Genomic DNA, 11,103 nt, shown 5'->3' with positions numbered 1-11,103 from the left:
GGCTGCTCCTCAGCCGGCCTTTGCCGCGAGCCGGCTAGTGGCCAGCCGGCTGCTCCGCGTCCATTGCCCTATCCGGGGTCTTCCCCCCGACAGGGAGCATACCGTTTATTTTCCTAAGAAGATTGAGAAAGCGTGTGGAGTTAATACTATTTCTAATGTGAGAACTATCAAAGTGGGAACTATTGATTGCCCTATATATGAGCCTAAGGAAGAATATCAAACTCTCGTGATTGGATCCATATCAATACAATTCAAGGTAACATGATTGATTTGAGGTTTATTTCTTCTTATGCTATGTAAAATTTATTTGGTGGCAAGACCTGATCAACCTTGTTAACAAATACCTTTTACATGCATAGAGAGGGTAAACAACATCTCTTTCTTCCTCCACTTGCTCTAGTTGCTGTAGCACTTTTAATTTGCAAGGTTCCTTAGTTAATTGAAGATTTCAAAAAAAATTCCTGGCCAGTAATAATAAACTAAATACCCAGAAATGTGCGTTTTTCAAAGTTTTCAAAAATTCACAAAAATTATACCGTTGGTCCTATTTTTCGACGAGGCACCTGGGAGCACCAGAGGATGACCTGTGGGGCACCAGAGGGCGCCAAACCACGGGCCGGCGCGGCCAAGGAGGTGGCCGCGCCACCATGTGGTGTGGGCCCCTCCTTGCCCCACTTTGTCATCTCTTTCTCCCGAAGCACCTTCTCTCTCCCGAAAAAACTCGTACCAAGTTCCTCTCACTCGCGTTTTTGCTCCGAACTCCGGATTTCTCGATCTCTTTGCTCAGCCCAGATTTCTGTCCGAAATTTGGCACATTTGCTCTTCGGTATGTGACTCCTCCACCCATCCAAGTAGAATTTTGTTTGGTTGAGTATATCTTGAATATTTTGCTGCTGTAGGTAACATGTTTAGTGAGCTTGCATGCTTGTTCTAAGTGGTAGAAACTAGTTTTGATGCATGATTAGTACTCTAGCAAGTTCCTATGGTAGTTTCCCTTGATTATATGTCACCGAATCAAATTTTATATCATTTGCTAAAAATTTCAGAGAAGCTATGAAGAAGTTCAACTTTGGAGAGTTGTTCAAGAAAGGGACAACCAGCACCGTGAGGCCTTCTAGGGCCGCCACCCGGATTAGGCGATCATATAATGAAGATATCATCGCGCCTAGCTTTGTGCCCGAAGAGGACAACGGACCTCCTAATGCTTCGACTTTTCCATGCTATGATTTTCTAAGGAATGCAGGGATATTGGAGGATTTCTTAACCCTTGTCAACAGGGCAGGGTTAACCACCTATATGGGAGATGAAAGGGAGCAATACTATATGCTCACCAAAATCTTCGTCGAGAGTTTCCAGTTCAACAACAAACAATATGAGCCGACGGTTGCATTCAGGATCTATGGTAATCCTGTTACTATGCAATTGAAGGATTTTTGTCGTGCATTGGATATTGCCCCTGTAGGTACGGCAAGCAGGATTGATGACAACCCCCGGGACTTGTTGGAGCTCTACCGAGGGATCACCGATGATGATTGTCGCACCATTCAGCGGGGCAAGATAAGGAACATTCAACTCCCCGCCATTAAGTATTTTGCATATTACATTGCTACTAGCATTCTTGGTAGGGAGAACACTAGTAATATTTCTAGCTACCATCTAGCTTTCTTGAATATTGCACTTACTGGTCAGACATCTTATCACCTTGGTGCTCTTATTGCTCGCCGCCTGACTACCAGGGGGCCTATTTTTGGAGGAACCATTGCACTGCGCGTTTTAACATATCTAAATCTTCCTATTGATCCTAATGATGTGCCATTGGCCCCTAGGAAACTCGATATTACTGCTATGAAGAGTCATCATTTTGTGACTACTGATTCTACTTTAGATAATATGGTTTATAGAATGTTGTTTTCTGACGGGGATGAGAAAGAAATTCCTCTTCCCCAACCAGGTTTGTTAAGTATTGACAGGCAATCATGGTCGTGCACTAAGAAGGAAGTGGATGAGCATTTGAAGATAAAATACTTCCACCAGCAACATGACTCCGAGGACGCCGGGACCTCCTACGACCACACCGTCACGTATCCGGGTGCTTCTTCTAGCACATACCCGGAATACGATCCATCTTCATCATACTACGGAGACACTACTTCATGGGATCGATGGGATTGAGCTCCACTTAGACCAAAAGCCTAAGCTTGGGGGGAGGTATACCGGCATCACTCATTCTTTGCATATTATGATTGCTGGATACTTGTACATACTTGTTTTGTTCGTTTGAGTGGTTTTCTAATGAGAGGAAGATGATATTTGGGGAAGTGCTGCCTGAAAACAGATTCTGGACTGTTACTAGAAAAATTCGTGCGCACAGCCAGAACGTTATTTTGAGCTGCCAATTTTTTTGCAGGTTCCCCAGGTTGTTATCTAACTTTCATTAGTTGAACACTTTTCGATCTGAGCAACGTAAGATTTTTGTAAAAATCGATTTCTGTACTGCTGTCAGGTTTTAGCAGATTTCTGCCATTTCGCTTTTCTGTGTTTCTTTTAGTTTGCTATTTCTTGTTTCTGTTTTGTTTCCTTTCCAAAACGCAAAAAGACCAAAAATATTTCTGTTGTTTCTCTTCATAATTTGTTTGCTTTGGTTTCTTGCATTTGTTTCGCTTTATTTGCTATTGCTAGTTTGCTATAAGAAAACCCAAAAAGATTTTGCTTTGTTTGCTTGTTTCCTCTTGTTCTTGTTTGCAATTCGAAAACACCAGAAATATTTGCTGTTCTTCTTTGGTTTGTAAAGTTCATCTTGAGTTCAATGATCTTCGGTGGCTGGAGCGTGGTTTTCATTTCATATTATCCAAGCTACACAAGTGAAAGGCAATAATGACGATCTACGACAATCCGATTGTGGTGAGAGGCTGGTATGAACTCTATTTGTTTTCATTTTTGTACATATACTCATCCATGTGAGCATGCTTAGTTGGTTCATGTGAGGTATATGTTATTTGAGAAAGTCTAGTAGTTCATGATCTCTCATGTTTAGCTCCAATCTATTAATATGAGTACCATGTCATGGATGTTTGCTTGCATTGTTTTATTCATAAGTAAGTATGGGATTGTGGTATCCTCCTCTGAATAATTCATTTATATCGACTTGGCACATGCTCACGCATGCATATGACTGAACAAAAAGTCAATTAAGCCTCGATGATCTATATTGCTTCGTAGTTCTTGTATCACTTTTATGCCTCCGTTAATTTATTTTGCCGCAAGCATGATTATGACAAGCATCTTGCTCTCTTGATTTGTCGCTCCCTAGTCTATTGCTAGCCTTCACTTGTACTGAGCGGGAATGCTGCTCGTGCTTCCAAACACCTGAAAACCAAGTTGTTCCAAAGTGTCCACCATAAATACCTATGCATGGTATTTCAAACCATTCCAAGTAAATTCTCATGCGCTACCTTTAAAACCTTCAAAATGCTTCTCAATTTGTGTTTATGTTTCATAGCTCATGAGGAAGTATGTGGTGTTTAGCTTTCAACCTTGTCATTTACTTTTGACGGACTCTCATATGGACTAGTGGCACATCCGCTTATCCAATAATTTTGCAAAAAGAGTCGGCAATGGGATTCCCGAGTCCCGAATTAATTAACTTAAATAGACACTCCTCCATGGTTTGTGATTGTTGGACTGGCACCCGAAGGATTCGGTTAGCCATGGCTTGTGTAAGCAAAGGTTGGGGGGAGTGTCATCATCATAATAAAACTAAAATAAAAAGGGCACTCCTTCATGGTATGAGATTGTTGGCAGGCACCCGAGGATTCAGTTAGCCATGGTTTGTGAAAGAAAGGTTGGAAGGAGTGCCAAATAAATAAACAATAATTCATGGGAGCCGCTCTTGAAAGTCCGGTTGGCGAGGTAGTTAGTGTACCCATTACCATTCATTGACAACAACAAACACCTCTCAAAATAATTTTACTCCTGTCTTTATAAAAATGAAAAGCTCTAGCGCATGTTAATCCCTGCTTCCCTCTGCGAAGGGTCAATCTTTTACTTTTATGTTGTGTCTTCATTATTTCCTTGAGCACTATCTTGAGAGCACAACTGTTATTCTTAGTATAATATGCTTGTCTCAAAATATGATTGATTGTGGTATAACTTTGATGCATTTATCTTTTGACAATCACTACTTCTAGTCTTTCTATGAACTCCAAAGGTGCCCGGGCATTTATGTTTTGCCAATCAAATACAGGCAAGCGAGATACCACTTTATCATACTCTCTTATGAACATTGCAATCCTACTTATATACATGATTCATGATGCTTATTATTAATTGTTGGTACCTCTCCATGATTGACATAGCTGTTAGATGATCTTATTTGCATGTATCTCATTATGAATTGCTTAAGTATTAGCCATAGCATGAGAATATATACATCATATGAGCAAATGTGTTCGTGAAAGTTCTTTTATCGCTCAGCTTGTTAATCGAATTGCTTGAGGACAAGCAATAAGCTAAGCTTGGGGGGAGTTGATACGTCCAAAACGTATCTACTTTCCCGAAAACTTTTGCTATTGTTTGGCCTCTATTTTGTGTATTTTGGATGCAACTAACACGGACTAACGCTGTTTTCAGCAGAACTGCTTCAGTGTCTCGTTTTTGTGCAGAAATCCAACTTTCGGGAAAATCCTCGGAATTTATGCGAAGGCCCTATTTTTCCAGAATAATGACGGAGCCGAAGGACAATTGAGGTGGAGGCCCGAGGGCCCCACACCATAGGGCGGCGCGGCCCGGGGGGCCCGCGCGGCCCTGTGGTGTGGCCCCTCGGCCGGCCTCCGACGCCCTCCTTCGGACTACTTATCGGCCTCGACCTAAAAACGCCCGGAGAGAAGTCGAAGTCGCCGTAAACCCTCCGAACGCCGCCACATCGCGAAACTCCGTCTCGGGAGCCGAAGTCTCCGGTTCGGCACTCCGCCGGGACGGGGAATTGGAGGAGATCATCGCCGCCATCACCGCCAATGCCTCTACATCAACCAGCCATGTTTACCCCATCCATGTGTGAGTAATTCCCCGCTTGTAGGCCGAAGGGGATGGTAGGGATTGGATGAGATTGGTCATGTAATAGCATAAGATTGTTAGGGCATAGTGCCTAGTGTCCGTAATTGGTACTTTGATGATATTGTTGCAACTTGTTATGCTTAATGCTTGTCACTAGGGCCCGAGTGCCATGATCTCAGATCTGAACATGTTATTGCTTTATCAAGATATTCATTGTTTATGGTCTTACCTATAAGTTGTATACACATGTCGCTGTCCGGAACCAATGGCCCCGAAGTGACAAGAATTGGGACAACCGGAGGGAATGGTAGCGATGTGAGGATCACATGTGTTCACGGAGTGTTAATGCTTTGCTCCGGTACTCTATTAAAAGGAGTACCTTAATATCCAAGTAGTTTCCCTTGAGGCCCGGCTGCCACCGGCTGGTAGGACAAAAGATGTTGTGCAAGTTTCTCATTGCGAGCACGCACGACTATATATGGAACACATGCCTATTGATTGCTTTGTACTTGGACACCGTTTTATTATTATCCGCAAATGCCCTCGCTATGATTATTACATGAGTTTCTCTCATCCATGCAACGCCCGTCATCCGTCCCCGTGCCTACAGTATTTTAATCCTCGTCGTTTACTAAAATCACTACCGCTGTCTCTGTTACTCTGCTGCTGTTATTTCACTACTGCTACTGCTATAAAACTGTTACTGCTGATAAACTCTTGCGAGCAAGTCTGTTTCCAGGTGCAGCTGAATTGACAACTCCGCTGTTAAGGCTTCCAAGTGTTCTTTGTCTCCCCTTGTGTCGAATCAATAAATTGGGTTTTACTTCCCTCGAAGACTGTTGCGATCCCCTATACTTGTGGGTCATCACATTGCACCATCTCGGGTCCAACCTGGCTGCCTTCCAATCCTTAGGAACATATACAGTTTGCAGCGAAGCAACGAAAGCTCGAAAAGAGGGTGACAATGCCTTGTAAGAGATATAATTTCCTACGTCATAGGCATCATAACTATGCCACTTTGGGGCCCAACTTTCTTAATCCCTTTCCTTATTGCAATTGGCAAGTCTAGGGTATTATTGGACTTAGCCTGAGATTGATTCTCCTCTCGCAGAATCTACACTTGTGCTTCCTTGATTTTCCGGTCCAATGGGTTGCTCCTCTCGCCCTCGGTCTTGTTGCTCCTCCGAGTCCATCTACTTGTTCCCTTTGTACTTGTCTTCTAGAGTACACAAGTGGATTCTGCAGCCATCTTTGTGGTGGTACAGGTCTAGGTGGTGTAGGTGTACCAGGAATTGCAGAATCTCCCAACAATAGGAATTTGTTGATGTTGTTGTTTGTCATCATCTTGCTGCTCTTGATCACCACCTTGCTGTTGCTCCCCCTCTTGAGCATCACCAAGATGGTCAAGCCCCTGGAACAAGCCACTAAGATCACTCTCACCATCATAAAAAGGTTCTGACTCGCGAAACGTAACATCCATGCTTACAAATGTCCTCCTGTCAGTGGGACTCCAACACTTGTAACCCTTCTGTCTGGAGGAATAGCCAATAAAGATACATTTGATAGCCCGATGATCTAGCTTGCCAACAGATGGCCTATGATCCCTTACAAAACATGTACAGCCAAAGAGTTTGGGTGGTACAACAAAGTCATTGTTATTCAGAAGGAGTTGGCAAGGAGACTGCATACCTAGAATCTTTGAAGGCATTCTGTTGATCAAATATGTAGCGTTGCATCATCGCCTCACTCCATAAGAATTTGGGAACATTCATGGTAAACATAAGAGATCGAGCCACTTCAAGAATGTTCCTATTCTTCCGCTCAGCAACTCCATTCGGGGAGGAGTGTCGGGACATGAAGTCTCAGGTGCAGTATACCTTGCGAAGATAAGAAAGCGAGCAAAAGGTTTGTTGATATATTCAGCACCATTATCGGTTCGATCACTTGCACTTGAACATTGAATTGGTTTTTCACATAGGCACAAAAACTCTGGAAACAAGTGAACACTTCATCTTTGTGACGCATAAGATAAATCCAAGTCATTCGGAATAGCAGATCAATAAAAGTCACAAAGTACTTCATGCCACTTATCGACCACAACAGGACACGTCCGTACATCGAGTGCACTAACACAAATGGGGATACACTTCTGATCCCTCTACTAACATAAGAGGTTCTCGTATGCTTAGCATATTCGCAGGCATCACAACATAATTTGGTTTTGTCCACTCCATTCATTACATCAGGAAAAACTCGAAACATTTTATCAAACGCCATGTGGCCCATTCGACAATGATGAACTAGAGCCATACTCTCCTTTCCTCCAATAATCGCAGCAAGCACAGAACTAGCATCATGACCCATCTTGTCACGATCTATGTGCCAAAGACCTCTATGCCTGGTTGCGGTCCCAATCTTCTTGTTGCTCTCCCTTTCCTGAATTAAACACATATATCTATCAACTATTATACGGTAGTCCTGTTGATCAATCAGGGCACTTAGAGAAAGCAGATTTACTGGAAAAGCAGGAACATGTAGAACTGATGACAATTTTATGTTGGGTGTACATTGCACCGACCCCTCCCCTTTTATAGATTGTGTTGTGCCATCTGTTGTTTGGATAGTGCCTCTATGTGTGGGAGAATACTGAGTATAAGAGTCAAACTCACTAATATTTCCAGTAACATGTTTGGATGCTCCAGAATCAAGAATCCAATCTGAATTAGCATTATGAGTGGCTATAGAAACTCTATCAATATTACCTTCATCTTTGTAGACATAGTGAGCAAAGTTCCCAAATGTTGCTTCATTTTGTCCTTCTTCCTTTGATTGTCCCTGAGAGGTACTGGTAGTTGACTCTGAAGATGCTGCCATATGTGCCTTGGGTGATATAGCGTGCTGCTGTCCACCACCCCTACCATACTGTTGTCCATATGGCTGTCCACCACTTCTGCCATCACCTCTTCCTCTGTAGCTTCCTCTGCCATGTGTGTATCCTCCTCTCCCCCTACTGGGTGTAGCAAAGGAGGTACACTGATGCTTCAAGTGTCCCTTCCGCCCACAAGTATAGCAGATCTCTCATCTCTTGTCTCTCGGTAGTGTAGAAGGTCGGATGAGGGACGTAATCGCTTCCCTTTGTCATATTCAGACGCACTTCCTCTCTGGACATAGCTGCAATGGCTTCTTTGAGAGAAGGGGTAGTGGTTTGATGCAGTAAAGTAGCCCTTCTCCCCTCAAAATCTTGATTAAGACCTTTCAAGAACTTCATGACTCGCCGACGTTCGATCCAGCTTGCAGCAGCACTCACACATTCCCCATGGGCAAGTTCCAGAGGATCAACATGATCTAAATCTCCCCAAAGATGCTCGCAACTCAGCCACATATGCCATCACAGTTTTGTTTCCTTGTTGCAAGTCATGCACTTTATCCTCAATCTCAAGCAATCAACATAATGTTCCCCTTTCCGTAATAAAGATTTGATAGGGTGTCCCATACCTCGAAGCTTTTGTGAGTGCCTCTGCTGAATGCAGCAATGTTAGGAACCAAAGAGTTAAGCAACCATGCCACAATAAGAGAATTTATGGCATTCCATCGTTTCCATTCCGGATCGGTCTTATCTGTCGGTTCTCGCAACTTCACCACTCACACGTTCATCCAGCCCTTTCGAGTTCAAAATCAACAGTGCCCTCCTTGACCACCGGAGATAGTTGGCCACTCCTTCCAGCTTGATTTCATTCGCCTGCAGCTCAAGTTTCTGACCGATGTTGGTATGGGGAACAATTGCTCCCCCTCCAGCAGATCCTCCTCCATCTCCTTTGGTAGTGATAAGTTCTGCCAGCCTTCTCCGCAGCCTTGGCCAAATCTCTGTTGTCCCCCATGCTTGATACCAAACTAACCTCTCGGAACCACCAAAGGACTTACCCGAAGGATGCCTCTTCGTCTCCTTACTTGTCACCGCCTTCCTCCCGGCCGCCGCGCAGCGACTCGCTCTCCCTTCCTCTTCCTCACAACCACCGCAGCAGCCTACTCCTTCCTCTTCCTCTTCCTCCTAGCCGCCACAAGAGACTAGGCTTCCGGATCGGCGAGTCCTTCCCGTCGTTGCCCTCACCGCCCCTTGCTCCGATACCATGTGGACGGAGATGATGGCCTAACCTCGAGGTAGAAGGAGGTCAGTGGGAGGAACTCTCTCAGAGCATAGGGTTACAGAGATAGAAGCACCTTATATAGGTCAGTACTAGGCTGGGCCAAATGGGCCACAATAGAGAACAAGAAGACAACCCAACAGATACACCACCAGATATCCAACAAAATAGTAATATAATCTGCAAGATTAAGAGAAGATTTTCATATCAAATAGTAGAAGAAAACATTAGGTTCACATCCATACACTAATCACAAATTCATACAGCAATATTTGTTTCGTGCACGAGAGTTAAACATTAGGTACACAGGATCTTAATAAAAAAGGGAGAAACACAAGAAAATAATGTAATGAGTGTCTAAAATGTAAGGAACGCGCAGGTCTAATCAATACCTGTCCATTTTTATTCCTAATAAAAAATGCCGACAATGGTCACTTGGCTAATAGGTAAACTTCTAACCTAATCAGCTAATTTGGGAGCATCATTTGCTGAATAGAAGATCTCAGAGATATGCATTCATAAGCTACTGTAACTGAAAATATATCTTTATTTCTTATACTTCCATACTTGATTTGCACTAACAACTATGAATGTACTAAACCCCAAATTAGACACGGCAGAAACAAGACCTTGTAGAACTCAGGTCTGTTCTTAATTTTCTCATACTTCCAGTGGCTTGTACATGGGCTACAGTTCTGTAAATCTATAATGAAAATGAACAACAACAAAGGCTCGAAAACTCGAGCAGCTACAACCAGTAATGCTCTTATCCTCTCAACTACAAAAAATGATGTGGTGCTTGGACCTGGAGTCATATAAAAACCCCACTTTGCTCTTCATATAAACCTGGAGGTCAAGGCTATCAAGACTCTTATTTTTCTGGCCTCTTAAAACAACAGTACAAAAGAATCAACAACCTGAAAGCATCTTAGAGGAAGTGCTCATTAAGAACCTCCATAGACGCTCAATGGGCCGCATCTACTAAACTACATGCCCACAACCCTCCTTCATCTGTTGCGCTTAATATACATCACCTGAAATCACCCATTTTCCCTCAGCACACAATGAGCATCCTACAGAGGAAGATGATCCTAACCTGGCATTCCAAATAGGTACTCTTCTCTGTACTTTGTGGAGCCCTCCTAGTTACTTCCAGATGCTATTTTGTCCTTGACACAATTTTCCATTGCCATGTTTTGCTTCAAACATGTGAAAGATGCACCACACAGAGGCACACAAAGAGAAGGCGCTGGTACATCCAGATTTCGTACTTTTTCCCCGCATGCACACAAGAGAGGAACAGGGGAAGCGGGGAGCAGGGCTGGGGGAAAGAGGTGGTTACCTACTCCTTGGCGAGGCGGAGCCTGTTGTTGATGCAGTCCCGGCTCGTGTCGGCGGAGGACTCCTGGATTGTGGTGTCGAGGATCTTGTCGTCCTTCCGAAGCACGCCGCCGCCTTCTTCTCGCCGCCGCCGCTGCCTTCTTCTCGCCGCCGCCCTCCACCTCCACCTTGTTCCCGCCGCCGTCCTCCACCTTGTTCTCTTGCCGCCTTCCTCCACCTCCACCTTCTTCTCGCCGCCTTCCTCCACCTCCACCTTCTTCTCGCTGGCGTTCTGCTTCTCCGGCGGCGCCGAAAGAGTGGAGCGTACGCATGACAATCTTTTCTCTTTCTTTGGAACGGAGAAACTTTTCCTTTCCTTGGACTTTTGTTTCTCTCGCCAAAAGTGGTGGCCGAGTTGTTGGCGAGCTTTCTGCCTAATGGGTGACTGACAGGTGGGGCATGGAATTTTCTATCTCCAAACGATGGCTTGGACATCACGAACGCTCCGCCTCTTGAGTCTGGTCCAAGACTGCAGCGTGACAGGGCACATGCAGCGGCGTGGTGTGCGTTCCAGTTACCCGATCCGTTC

At 44.2% G+C, this 11,103-nt stretch overlaps 1 protein-coding gene across 1 annotated transcript in view; it reads right to left on the bottom strand.

Annotated features, from left to right (window-relative positions):
• The window catches only part of LOC124700338, an 84,339-nt gene extending 73,703 nt beyond the window's left edge, over positions 1-10,636 (bottom strand). Inside the window, exon 1 of the transcript XR_007001716.1 lies at positions 10,537-10,636. The gene's annotated coding sequence lies outside the window, so the exon portion shown is untranslated. The remainder of the gene's footprint in view (positions 1-10,536) is intronic.
• Between the last annotated feature and the right edge of the window lie 467 nt (positions 10,637-11,103).

Source organism: Lolium rigidum, chromosome 3 (assembly GCF_022539505.1).
Source record: "Lolium rigidum isolate FL_2022 chromosome 3, APGP_CSIRO_Lrig_0.1, whole genome shotgun sequence".
Lineage (NCBI taxonomy): Eukaryota > Viridiplantae > Streptophyta > Magnoliopsida > Poales > Poaceae > Lolium > Lolium rigidum.
Note: the sequence above shows the minus strand (reverse complement) of the source record. Positions and strands in the feature narration are given on the sequence as shown.